Source organism: Heterocephalus glaber, unplaced genomic scaffold (assembly GCF_053883595.1).
Source record: "Heterocephalus glaber isolate CG9 unplaced genomic scaffold, H.glaber_assembly_v1.0 deba00001472, whole genome shotgun sequence".
NCBI classification, from domain to species: domain Eukaryota; kingdom Metazoa; phylum Chordata; class Mammalia; order Rodentia; family Bathyergidae; genus Heterocephalus; species Heterocephalus glaber.
In genome coordinates, this window is record NW_028258315.1 from 70999816 (window position 1) to 71012663 (window position 12848).

General features: G+C 36.3%; 1 pseudogene; it reads left to right on the forward strand.

Moving 5' to 3' along the window:
• The first annotated feature begins 951 nt into the window (after positions 1-951).
• Positions 952-1391, forward strand: LOC147826403 (RWD domain-containing protein 1 pseudogene; annotated as a pseudogene).
• The last annotated feature ends 11457 nt before the right edge of the window (positions 1392-12848 follow it).

Sequence of the window (12848 nt, forward strand, 5' to 3'; positions counted from 1 at the left end):
TTTATAATGCCAAATTTATGTAATTACAGTGCTGCAGTGGTAGATTGTGATTTCAAAATACAATCACAATCATCACCAGAAGAAATGCAAGAGAAGATAAAAATGAATGCAAAGCAATTAAAAAGTCCTTGTGAATGAGTTTTCCCATTAGTGCCTCCTATGCTCATGCCATAGGATGCTCTGCCTCTGGGTTTATACAGTGTGTGTTTGTATGTGTGTGACTGTGTGAGAGAGTGTGTGTGTGTGTGTTACGTGTGTATGTGTGTTTGTTCTTTTTCTCATCATAAATCTGGGCTTGGAACTAGAGAATGAATACTCAGTGAAGTGGCTTATTATTTAGAGATTACCATCCTTCTGTTTGAATTTTTCTGTTTATCTATGGATTTAGTGCTCAGAGAATCTTGGGCACAGAATATATTTCGAGATCCATTGTCTTAGTTACTTTTCTCATTGCTAAGACAAAATACACAACACTCAAAGTTTAAGGAGGAAAGGTTTATTTAGCTCACAGTTGTAAAGATTTTAGTCCATAGAACTAGCGATCGGCCGAGAGCGGCGCGCGGCTTTGGCTCAGCAGGCCGGGCCTGGCCGGAGGCCTTGGGACTCGGCTGTGGCGCGCTGCCTGAGCGTCGGCGTGCTCCATGGGCAGCAGCCAGAGCCACGATGACAGATTACAGCGAGGAGCAGCGAAAGGAGCTGGAAGCTCTGGAGTCGATCTACCGCGACTCCTTCACAGTATTATCAGAAAATCCACCTAGCTTCACCATCACTGTGACATCTGAGGCTGGAGACAATGATGAAACTGTCCAGACTACCCTCGAGTTTACATACAGTGAAAAACACCCAGATGAAGCTCCTCTTTATGAAATATTTTCCCAGGAAAATCTAGAAGATAATGATGTCATAGAGATTTTAAAATTATTAGCATTACAGGCTGAGGAAAATCTTGGTATGGTCATGATCTTTACTCTAGTGACAGCAGTGCAAGAAAAATTAAATGAAATAGTAGATCAGATAAAAACGAGAAGAGAGGAAGAAAAGAAACTGAAAGAAAAAGAAGAAGAAGAAGCAGAGAAGCAATTATTCCACAGCGCCCCTGTTACAATTGAGAATTTCTTACGTTGGAAAGCCAAGTTTGATGCAGAACTCTTGGAAATTAGAAACGGATAAAAGAAGAAGAGCAAGCAGGAAAAAATAAATTATGTGGCAAATAGCTGTTTGAAACCAATCATAATCTTGACACATCTGATATCCAGTTCTTGGAGGATGCCGGAAATAATGTAGAAGTAGATGAGTCTTTGTTCCAGGAGCTGGGTGACTTGGAGCTGGAGGATGTTGAGGACGACCCAGACTACAACCCTGCTGGCCCAGGGAGTGACTCACAGGACTGATGCACCATCTCCAGAGAGCCCCACAGCCACAGCACCTGTGGCTGTGCTGAGAGGCTTTTCATTTTCCTTTCTTTTTTTTTTCTAAGAAAAAATAACTCTCAAGAGAATATTCTTCTGATAACTTTCACCATTGAATTTAATAAACTGACCATAAAACTTCAAGACAAAAAAAAAAGATTTTAGTCCATAGTGGGCTGGCTCCAAGGCTGAGTGGCATGGCAGAGGGGCATCACATAGGAGAAACATTTCATGGCAGGCAAAAGGCAGAAAAGCAGCAAAGTAGTGAAGAAGCAGAAAGCAATAAGCAGTGACAAGAGCAGCCATCTTTCTGTCCCTTATGTTCTCTCTAGGCTACCCACCCTTTGAGTGCATAGCACTCATACCCAGGATGAGGCCTTAATCCCAGCACTGTACCATGAATCAGTCCCAGCATGACATTCTTTTTTTTTTTTTTCTTTTGTACCAGGTATGGAACTCAGACGGGTGCTGTGCCACTGAGCTATATTCCTGGCCCCCAGCATCACATTCTTAATCCCAGCACCACACACTCTAGATCCAGCCACCTCCAAAAAGCTCCATCTATGACCACATGAGGCTTTGGGGTTACATCTAGATACAAGCCATAACACCTATGTATCCTCTTCATTCTGCTTCTTACTAAGGTCACTTTTTGAGCAATCTTTCCCCAGTAGTCTTTTTTAAAGTTGTTCTTTTACACTTGAAAAATAATTTTTCACTTCTAGAATCCACCTACCCCCTCCATCCCTGGTTTCACTTTCCCTCCTGTATTTATTATTCCTTTGGAATGCCTTTTCGCCCCCATCACTGACTGGAAAGCCTGAAAATTCAACAATATTCTATCATCTCTGCTGGGCAACTTGCCAGCTAGAAGCTCAAAGGTCTGCAGCACCTTGTTATAGGGCCAGTCTCTTCTGCTGGCTATATTTTTGCAAACCTATTGAAATACTGAATCTCTTTCCAGTGCCTGAAAAGCTGAATTCCTCTTTTCCATTTTTGGCCTGGGGTACATTGAAGGTATAACATATTTTGCCAAATCTTAAAACCTTAAAGCAATTTGCATATCCACATTTGAGGCAGAAACTTCCCTGGGGCTAGCTCATGGAAAATCCTACTCTGAACAGCATTTTTTGACATATTGATGAAAACACTCTTTTAATGTATTGCTATTTGTCAGATTGGGGTAGAAGACTTCAAGGGAAAGGGAGAAAGTATTTTAAATTATTTATTTATTTTGCTGGGGCTGCCAACAATAATAACTCATTACTTTTGGTCAAAGCTCCATTGATATTGGAGACCACATGTGTTTATCATCTACCTTCTACACTTTCATACTGTTTCTCCCTGCTGTTATGCTCCCATGTGGGTTGGGGCAGGAAAAATATGGAAGGAGTACTGGTGGGAGAATGTAAATGGAAAATCCAATTCCCTTTTTATTTTTTCCTTGAAGTGTCACATATGTACATCTATGAGCATCTCAACAGATCTGTCTCCCACATTCAGTACTTCTTTTGGGTTGACAAGAAAAGGTAGTTGGAAATGTCATCTTTAGCTAGGTCATGTACTGCCAGCTTTAAAATTTCATTTCTATGACTTTATAGGGTTGCTGGAGAGAGGTCTTTTAAAAAATAGGTTAGGGGAGGAAATATTTTGGTTTGTGCATTTCAAGACTGATATTAAAGCTAGAAAATGGGTTAATTTCAAGAAATTCTTTTAATTTCTTAATTAAATAAGAAATACACAATTACGTATTAAAAGTAAATCTTAAAAATATTAAACGTGGATTCCTTTATGTGGATCTTTTTTCCTGACCTAGGGTGAGGAATCCTTCTTTCATTAGGGATTCATTTCCTCTTGCTCAGTTCACCTCCTACTGTACCTACTCTGGCTTCTGAAATCTTAGTCTTGATAACTGCTGCTTAAAGATCTGCCATCTACTGTTTCTTCTATTACTGATAGCAATTTCCCCTGTCTGCTGCAACTACACGTATTCTAATAAATTAACTGCTCAGGATTGCTGTGTTAGAGGAATGGGGTGGAATCCAGTGAAGTGTAGCAATTTATTTATTTTTTTATTAATTTTATTGGTACATTTTAGGTATATAATATAATGACACTCATCATTGGAAATTTGTACCTTTACATACTCTATCTAGGTTCTTATTTTTTCCCCATTCCCCTGCCCTCCCTTCAACCCCTCCATCCTTCCCTGTTTACAAAGACTTTGTTTCCAATTTTCAATTTTCTCCTATTAATTCAATTCCCTTCTTTCCTTTGCCCCTTTGCCCCTTTTCTTCCTATTTCACATTATCTATTATACCTCTTAGTCCTTATTTACACTTTGACTAGAGAAAGTATTCGGTATTTACATGTGCGTCCTATTTATCTCACTTAATAGTTATCACCTCAGTGTGTATCCATTAAGTTATAAATGTCTCTAATCTCTCATTTTTTATGGCTGAGTAGTACTCCATTTTATAAAAAAGCCACATTTTCTTTCTTTTCTTTTTTTTTTTTGATACTGGGGATCGAACTTGGGACCTTGCACTTGAGAGGCAGCGGGTAGAACCACTGAGCTAAATCCCCTGACCAAGCCACATTTTCTTTATCCAGTATCCAGTTGATGGGCAAGGTGATGCTTGCTTACAGGAATGAATTCAGGAGTATTGCTTCTCTTTCAATTTCATCGAAGAGTTTCAACAGGAGTGGCAGTACTTCCTCTCTAAATGTCTTGTAGAATTAGTCAGCGAAGCCATCAGGGCCTGGGCTTTTATTAGTTGATAAGATTTTAATTACATTTTCAATTTCATTGATTAATATTGGATTGTTTAGAATTTTTAGGTCTTGTTCATTCAACTTTGGCAATTCATACTTATCTAGGGATCTGCCCATTTTTTCTGTGTTTTCCATCTATATGCCTTATTGGCATATAGGTTCTCAATATAGGTATTGATGATCCTCTGGATTTCTGCTGGGTCTGTTGTAATTTCACCCTTTTCATTCCTAATTGCATGGATTTGGGCCTTTTCTTTCCTTTTTCTGACAAGGTTGGCTAAAGGTTTGTCAATTTTGTTTATTCTTTCGAAGAACCAACTCTTGGCTTCATTGATTTTTTGTATCGTTCCCTTAGTCTCCATTGCATTGATTTCTGCTCTGATCTTTATAATTTCCTCCCTTCTATGAGGTTTGGGTTTGTCCTGCTCTTCTTTTTCTAGAAACTTGAGATTCAGCATCAGGTTGTATAATTGGGCTCGCTCTGTTTTCTTAATATGAGTATTCACTGCTATGAATTTCCCTCTTAAGATTGCTTTCATTGTGTCCCATAGATTCCGATATGTTGTATTGTCACTGTCATTTAATTATAGGAACTGTCTGCTTTCTTCTTTAATTTTCTCTGTGACCCATTAGTTATTCAGAAATGTGTTGTTCAATTTCCATGTGTTTATGAAATTCTTGTGGTTTCTTTTGCTATTGATCTCCAATTTCATCACACTATGGTCTGATAATATACAGAGGATAACTTCAATTCCTTTGCACTTACTTAAACATGTTGTATGAGTGAGTATGTGGCCTATTTTGGAGAATGATGCATGTGCAGCTGAAAAGAATATGTATTTTGATTCTGTGGGGTGGAACACTCTGTAAGCATCTGTTAAGTTCATTTGTTCAAGAGTTTGATTGAGTTCTAGTATTTCATTGCTTATATTTTGACTAGCTGATCTATCTATTTGTGACAGTGGGGTATTGAAGTCCCCCACTACTATTGTATTAGTGCATATATGACTTTTCATGTCTGTTAGTTTTTGTTTTATATAGTTGGGTGTACTAACTAGTATTTGGTGCATATGTATTTAAGTTTGTCATTCCTTCCTCTTGGATTATTCCTTTTACAAGGATGTAGTGTCCTGCCTTGTCTCTCTTAATCAGTGTTGGTTTGAAATGCATTTGATCTGCAAAGAAGATAACTACTCCTGCTTTATTTCAGCTTCGTGTCACATGCAGTATTGTTTTCCACCCTTTAACTTTCAGTCTATGAGTCTCTTTTTGTATTAAGTGTGTTTCTTGTATGTAGCACATTGTTGGATTTTGCTTGTTGACCCATTCTGCCAGTCTATTTCTTTTGATTGGTGAATTGAGACCATTAACATTGACGGTTATAACTGATATGTATTGATTTATCATTGTTGTGACTTATTCTTTTTGTTGGAGTCTCCCCCTTTGCACTTAATTTCTTGTCATGCCTGATGGATTAATTCTGCTGGGCTTCCTGGGGTTGTGATCCTCATTGTCTTTTTCCTAGGATATTGTCTAAAATTTTTTGGAGTGCTGGTTTGGTATTCACGAAGTTCCTAAGGTGCTCTTTGTCATGAAAGTATCTTATCTCCATCAACTTTGAAAGATAGTTTTGCAGGGTACATCAATCTGGGTTGGAGGCTGTTGTCCTTTAGGGCTTGCAATACTTCACTCCAAGCTCTTCTTGCCTTGAGATTTTGTGTTGAGAACTCTGCTTTGATTCTGATGGGTTTTCCTTTGTATATGATTTGTTTCTTTTCTCTAAGTGCTTGTAGAATTTTGTTCTTTTGGGTTTCTGGAATCATAACTATTATATGCTAATGTGTAGATATTTTTTTTGATCCAGGCTAGTTGGATTCCTTTATGCCTCACTTATCTATATGTCAAGTTCCTTCCCCCTGCTTGGGAAGTTTTCTGCCATCACTTCTGTGAGCAGATTTTTTATGTCATTTGCCCTCTCTCCTGTTTCTTCATTGACTCCAATCAGTCTTATGTTATTCTTCTTTGCATCATCTAGCAGCTAGCTGCTGGATTGATTTCTTGTGGTCCCTTAGTATTTTAAAGAAATTTTTCTTTTCCTAGTCACTAATTGCAGTCTTATCTTATATATCTGAAATTCCGTCCTCACATTGGCTCATTCTGCTGCATAAAGTTTCAATGGAGTTTTTGATCTCCTGGAAATCTGTTTTCATCTGTTTTATGGATTCCATTTGTTTCCTATGTTGGGATACCATCATGTTCCTCAGATCCTCTATTTTTTTATCTGTGTCCTCCCTAGATTTATTAATCACATCTTGCACTATGGGCACAATCTCTGCTGTTTTCAATGGGGGGTGGTGGTGGTATGTGTGCTGCTGGCAACTGTGAGGCTCACCTCCTAGGAGCTGGTGGTAGTGGTATGGTGGCCCAGAAGGTTTACCTCCTCTGTGCTGGGGGAAGCTTCTGTAGGAAATTATTATTATCTCCTACTCCCTATTAAGTAGTGGGTGCTATTCTATTATCTATGTTTTCAATCTAGCTGCTTGATCCTTGAAGTCTAAAAGCAGCTTCTATGCAGTTTTATGGTGCTAGCAGTGTCACTTGCAGCTATAAATTCCTCTGGTTGAGCCACATCCACTTGCCACATCCTGAAAATATATTTGACTATATTTTTTCTCTGTACATCTATATATTGTTCCCTGCAATGATAGTGCTTTCATGTACATTTCTCTCCCTTCCTGACAAACCCACCATTTCTGAATCAATGACAAATACAACATTGCCATTTCTTCCACACCTTGCTGACTTTGTTTTTTTGTATTTAGAGAGTAAAATGTTTCAGCCAGCATTTCATTTGGAGGTTTGCAAGAACCAGTCTCTCTTTTTCTGGTGCTACAATTAGAGTCAACAAGAGAGAAGAGCACTGTGGTCAGAAAACTTTATATTCTCAGGCATTTTTCCTTTTGGACATATTGAGATGACAAAGGAAGAGCTCAATGTCATTATGCCTACATTTGACAACATGGTCATTGCACCCTTTATAAAACTCAGCCTAGACAGGGAAAAACAAGGACCTTGGAAAAGTGCATTTTCATCTGGTCTGGTAATAAAGTTCTTGACCATTTTGGCTGGATGGATTGGAGCAAAAGAGGGAGGAGATGGGAAAAGAAAATGGAAGAAGATAAGCAAAGAGGGTGGCTTGTGCTTGCTCATACCTAGGGCAGGAGCAGGTTGAGCTTTGTGTGATGTGATCAGTTTTCTTAAATCTGCTTTATACTCTTTTTGCTTTTGACTTGTTTAATCCTAATTCTGCCTTGCTTGTGACTACTTATGACCTCTAAAACTATCTCCTGGCCTTCATCAGTACACTTTCAGCATTCTCTACCACATTTCCCCTTTAAAATACCTGAGAAAGAGGACTTAACTGGTGTGAATTGTTTTTTCCCCAAGGAGCCACCCCAGAGATCAAGGTCAGGCTTGAGTTTGATTGTTCTTGCTTTAGTTTTGCACCCCTGCATATAGCCAGATGGCTGGGTCACATGGTCAAATTAAATCCCAGGGCTGCATTGCTGCAGAGGCTATGGGTGGGCACACTCTGGAGAAGGGTAAATGGCAGCCAATTTCACCTCAGGTTCTCCCACACAGCAAACACATGCTATTCATGCTTGTAATTATTTGTGTACCTTATAAGAACATAAGGCAAAAAAATCCACTAACAAAAGAATCTAACACATGAAAGTCACAGGGTGCTGGTCGTTGATACTTTCAGTTCAAAAGGAAAGCCTTCTGTTTTAAAGTCCACAGCAGGAAACAAGCAAAACTACAAACAACAAAGTCTTCAATAGTGATTTCATTCAGAAAAAAATATATACAAACAATTATTTATGCTTTAAGAGTGAATAAAACATCAAAGTTGGAATAATAGAATAAGAAGTCTCCCCCCTTCTTTTTGCTTAATAAAAGTCACCCAAGGACTGGCGATGTCAATATTCTACTGTTTCTCATATATGAATGCAAATATATATGTATTTCTAAAGTCAGCTACCTGCTTCCTGAGATCTGCATGAACTTGACTAGGGTCCAGGGAGTTGCAACTCCAAAATTTCTTTTGTTTCCTAGGGTAGATATGTGAGTTAGGTGGCTACTTGTGTACTTTTGGCTTTTTATGCCACTTGAGTTCAACTATCTCCAATCTGCCTTTGCTATGTAATACATCACACTCACACTAATATAAACCTGCCTCTTCTGGGGAGGACTTCTTTCAAAGCTCTGCTCTATACTCTCCCTCCCAAGTTTTTCCAACTGGCCCTATGTCTTCTATTTCTCTTTGCTTTTTTGGAAAAGCAATTTTCAACTATCCATGCAGATTTATTCTCCCTAATTTGTACTCCTATCAGAAAAAAGAGAGGGAAGAGGGAGAGGAGGGAAGGTAAAATGGAAGTAAAAAGAATTAAGATGTGGTATGTGAATGTAACAACTCACCATGATGAATATAATCATTATGTATTACAAACAATTTTAAAAATCTAAAAAAAATAGACAAAGCTCAGGAACTTCCATTTCATAGTCTCTGTGCCTACAAGGATTCAGTTTCAGTTAAAAATAGCACATAGTTAACAAATAAGGTATATTGTGCTTTATAATTCTATAGCCCCACAAAAGTGTGAGATTCAGAGTTTTACCTTCATTTTGTCAATGAGAAAACTTGAATACTGAGGTTAAGTGAGAAACTTGGGATCATTAAATAACTACATGGCAGCTTAAATGCCAATGTGAAATCTATGTTGCTTCTAGTTCATTCAAGGAAGGCCATGGGCTTTACATACCTGCATTTCAGCAAGAGTTTTTTCTCAATCTGTCAATACCTCCTTGCTGGACCAGGTAGATCCATATTTCTAAGCAATTGGTGAGAACTGTTTCTGGCTGAGTGGCCATTGCCAGTGTTTATTAGCAAATCATTATCAAATGAGAAAATGAATAACCTTCTGGCATTTTGTGATATCCATGATTCAATGGGGTAGGGAGCAAATGTTGTTAAGGCATTACACACTATAGGCAAAAAGTAAAAAAAAAAAAAATCCTCTACCTAAATCTCATACTTTATATAAAAATTAATGCAAAGTGGATATCATACACTCAATTATAAAATCTAAAACTATGAATCTCTAGGAAAGAACACAGGAGAAAATCTTTAAGATCTAACTAGCAAAATGTTTTTAGATTTGATACCAAGGGCACAATCAGAAAAGGAAAAGTTTATGTATAGAATCTCATTAAAATTAAAAACCTTTTTTTTTTTTTTTTTTTTTTTTTTTTTTACAAAATACTGTTAAAAAGATGAGCAATGAGAAAAGTAACCAAGACAAACTTAAAAAATAACTGCTTAACAGTTTACCTGAGTATCACATGGGCAGTGCATTTGTTTATGTACTGACTATCCTGAGTGTTGCTCAGGCAGATGTCATTTAAACTATTTGATCCTTGTTTGTAGGAGATACACATGTATATCTATTTTTTTATATCAACTATTTTTGCATACTTTTTTATTTAGAACGTTATATTCACTTAATACTTGTTTCTAGTGAAATATAATAATAAGTTCTGGATATTTTCTTTTACTAATTTGTGTTTATCTTATTTGTGAAAAAATATACAAGTTTGCTCTATAATCTATAAAAACTCTTACCATAAGTATATTAGATATAACTTTTATACTTCTCCAGAACTCAGTGATATTCTGTTACAGTACAAACAGGCACATTTGGGACACTGAGACTGAATAGGAAGGAAATGCCAAAAGATCTGCAAAAGAAAAGACTGAAAAATGGAGAAATGTTTGCATATCAGAGAGGAAAAATCTGTATTATAAAATGGAAAGAAAAGAAAAGACATGTCTTTATCGTCAACTATTCATAATACAGAAATGATAGAAGTTGAAAGAAAAAATAAAGCTAAAAAAAAATTCCAATAGTGGTCAATGATAATAATTCTGAGTGGTGTTGACAAAGTTGACCAACATCTAATAAGCTATCTTGTAATCAAAAAGCAAGGGCAAAATATTATTATAAAATATTTATGTACCTTCTGGACCAAATAATATGGAACTCATTTGTTATTTATTCAAAATAAAGGGGTTCAAAAAGTCATTTACAATTTAAATTAGATCTAATAGACAAAATAATTAAAAAATACGTGATAGCTAAACACCGACCAGGACACTCATCATTGATGTCTTCACCACTATAATTAGTGGGTAGACATTTTATTGAAATTATATCATGCATAGAAAAAAAGGAAAGACCAATGACATGACAATGTAAAGTAGATTGTTCAAAGAAAGACAATAGGGGAAAAAGAATTTAGAAAGAGACTAGATACTATTGTACAGATTATAGTGTTATGTTCTGTATTGAATGTTTTAAAATATACATAGAAAATTTTGAATAAATTTGATAAAATTGTCATTTTTATATTTCCTGTTATATTATCATATAAAAATTAATGAAAAAATATGCAATTTTTCATCATCTTGTACTTCAAATGATTGGACTGGTAAATGAGTGATTAAAAAAATAATCCATTAGAAAATTGGCAAAAGGCATGAACAAACATTTCACTGAAGAGAACATACATATGGAAGATAAGGACATACAAAGATGTTCAATATAATTAGTCATCCAGGAAATGCAAATTAAACCCACAATGAGATAAAACCAGACACCTATCAGAATGACCAAAATAATTTTTTAAAATAATAATAAAATCAAATTCTGGTAAGGGTATAGAGAGATCACTCATGCATTGCTGTGATTATACAGTCAATCTAGAAAATAGTTTGGCAGTTTCTTATAGAATTAAATAGATACCACACATTGCAGGAATTGTACACTTGAATATATAACCCAGATAAATGAAAATTTATACCACACAGTAATTTACACATGAATGTTCAAAGCAGCTTTATTTGCTATAGCCCCAAGCTATAAATAGCCAAAATATGCTTCAGCAAGTAAATGACTTGACAAATTGTGGAACATTCGTACCATGGACCACTACTACTAAGCAATAAAAAGGATTGAACTATTAATATATACAATCTGGATAGACTTGGAGTGAATTATGCTGAAGGAAAATAAGCCAGTCTCAAAAGATTAACTGTATGATTCCATTTACATAAAATTCATATAATAAAAGATCATAGAGATGGGGAACAGATTAGTAGTTGCTATGGAATTGCTTTATATCTTGACTGTGGTAGTTGCACATATTTATGCAGTGATAAAATTGCATAGCTCTAAATATACACACATATAAGAGTACATATAAAAGTGATGAAATATAACTAAGTTTGGAGTATTAAATCAATATCAGTTTCCTGGTTGTGATACTGTTATATAGTTATGTAAAATGTTACCTTGAGGAAAATTAAGTTAAGAACATACAAAGTATTTCTTCATTATTTCTTACAACTATAAGTATACTGATAATTATCTCAAGAAATGTCAAAGAGTGAATAATTTCTATGATCATCAAGGATCTCAGCCAGTAGCTGGTGTAAAGCCATCTGCCATCTGTTCCCCTGGGGTGGGCCACTCTGTCTCCAAGACCCGTGCATGCTCTCTCCCTCTGATGCTGCCTGTAGCCGACCTTTACTTCCTCCACCCTAAAACCTGGAAATCACAGCATTTGGTTCTGGTTGTTCACTGAAAGCTTCCTGAATGAATGAGAACTTTTCCTGCTGTTTATGCCTATGTTTTGTAGATGGTTTGTTCCCCTGAATTTATGCAGGAGTCTAATCCTCAAAGTCATGTTAATAGTATCAAGAGAGTAGAAACAATCCAATTATGGTGTTTAGAGGTCAAGCATCTGGAATGTGATTATGATTAGATAAGGTGGTTAGGGTGGAATCCCCTTGACTGTATCCTTCTGGATGTATAAGCAAAGGGAGAGAGGAGTTCAGACAGACAGGCACACGTGACCCCTGTCTCTTCCCATGTGATGGCCTATGCAGCTCTGCTAGAAAGAAGGCCATCAGCAGTTGAGTCTTCTAGACCTGGTTCTTTGAACAATGTAAGCCAAAATAAATATCTTTTTACAAATATAGTAGCCTACCTCAAGTATTTCATTGTAGTAATGAAAATGTACCAATGAATCCTCTTTCTACTCAGGTTTCTCCAAAGTTTGGCTTTACTTTGTCATAATTCTCTTTCACTGCTATTATTTTATCACAATCATTTTAACAGTATTACATTACTAAGTGACAAAACCAGATCATAAAAAATGGAAAAGAGAATGCAGTCAGCCAGTAAATTAACAGCTTAATTCTTAACTCTTAACTAATTGTCCTTAGATGCCAGACTCAAAGTTGACAGTATAAATAGAGAAAAAGAATATTGAGAAAAACATTTATCATATAAAATGAATTGACCATGGGCCATAATACAATACTGAATACCTCTCCAGTGAAAAAGAAAAAAACATGTTTTAGGTTATTTATTTTCCAAAACAAAATGAAGACTTCTGAGGTTCCGACAATACAAGTGTAATTCTCTGAGTCACATGGTATGACAAAACTTGGTAATTGTTTTCAGAAAAGTTCAAGAATTTCTTTTTCCATTTGTCACTCAGAATATAAGCTGATCATAAAAATAGGTATTTGAGAATAGC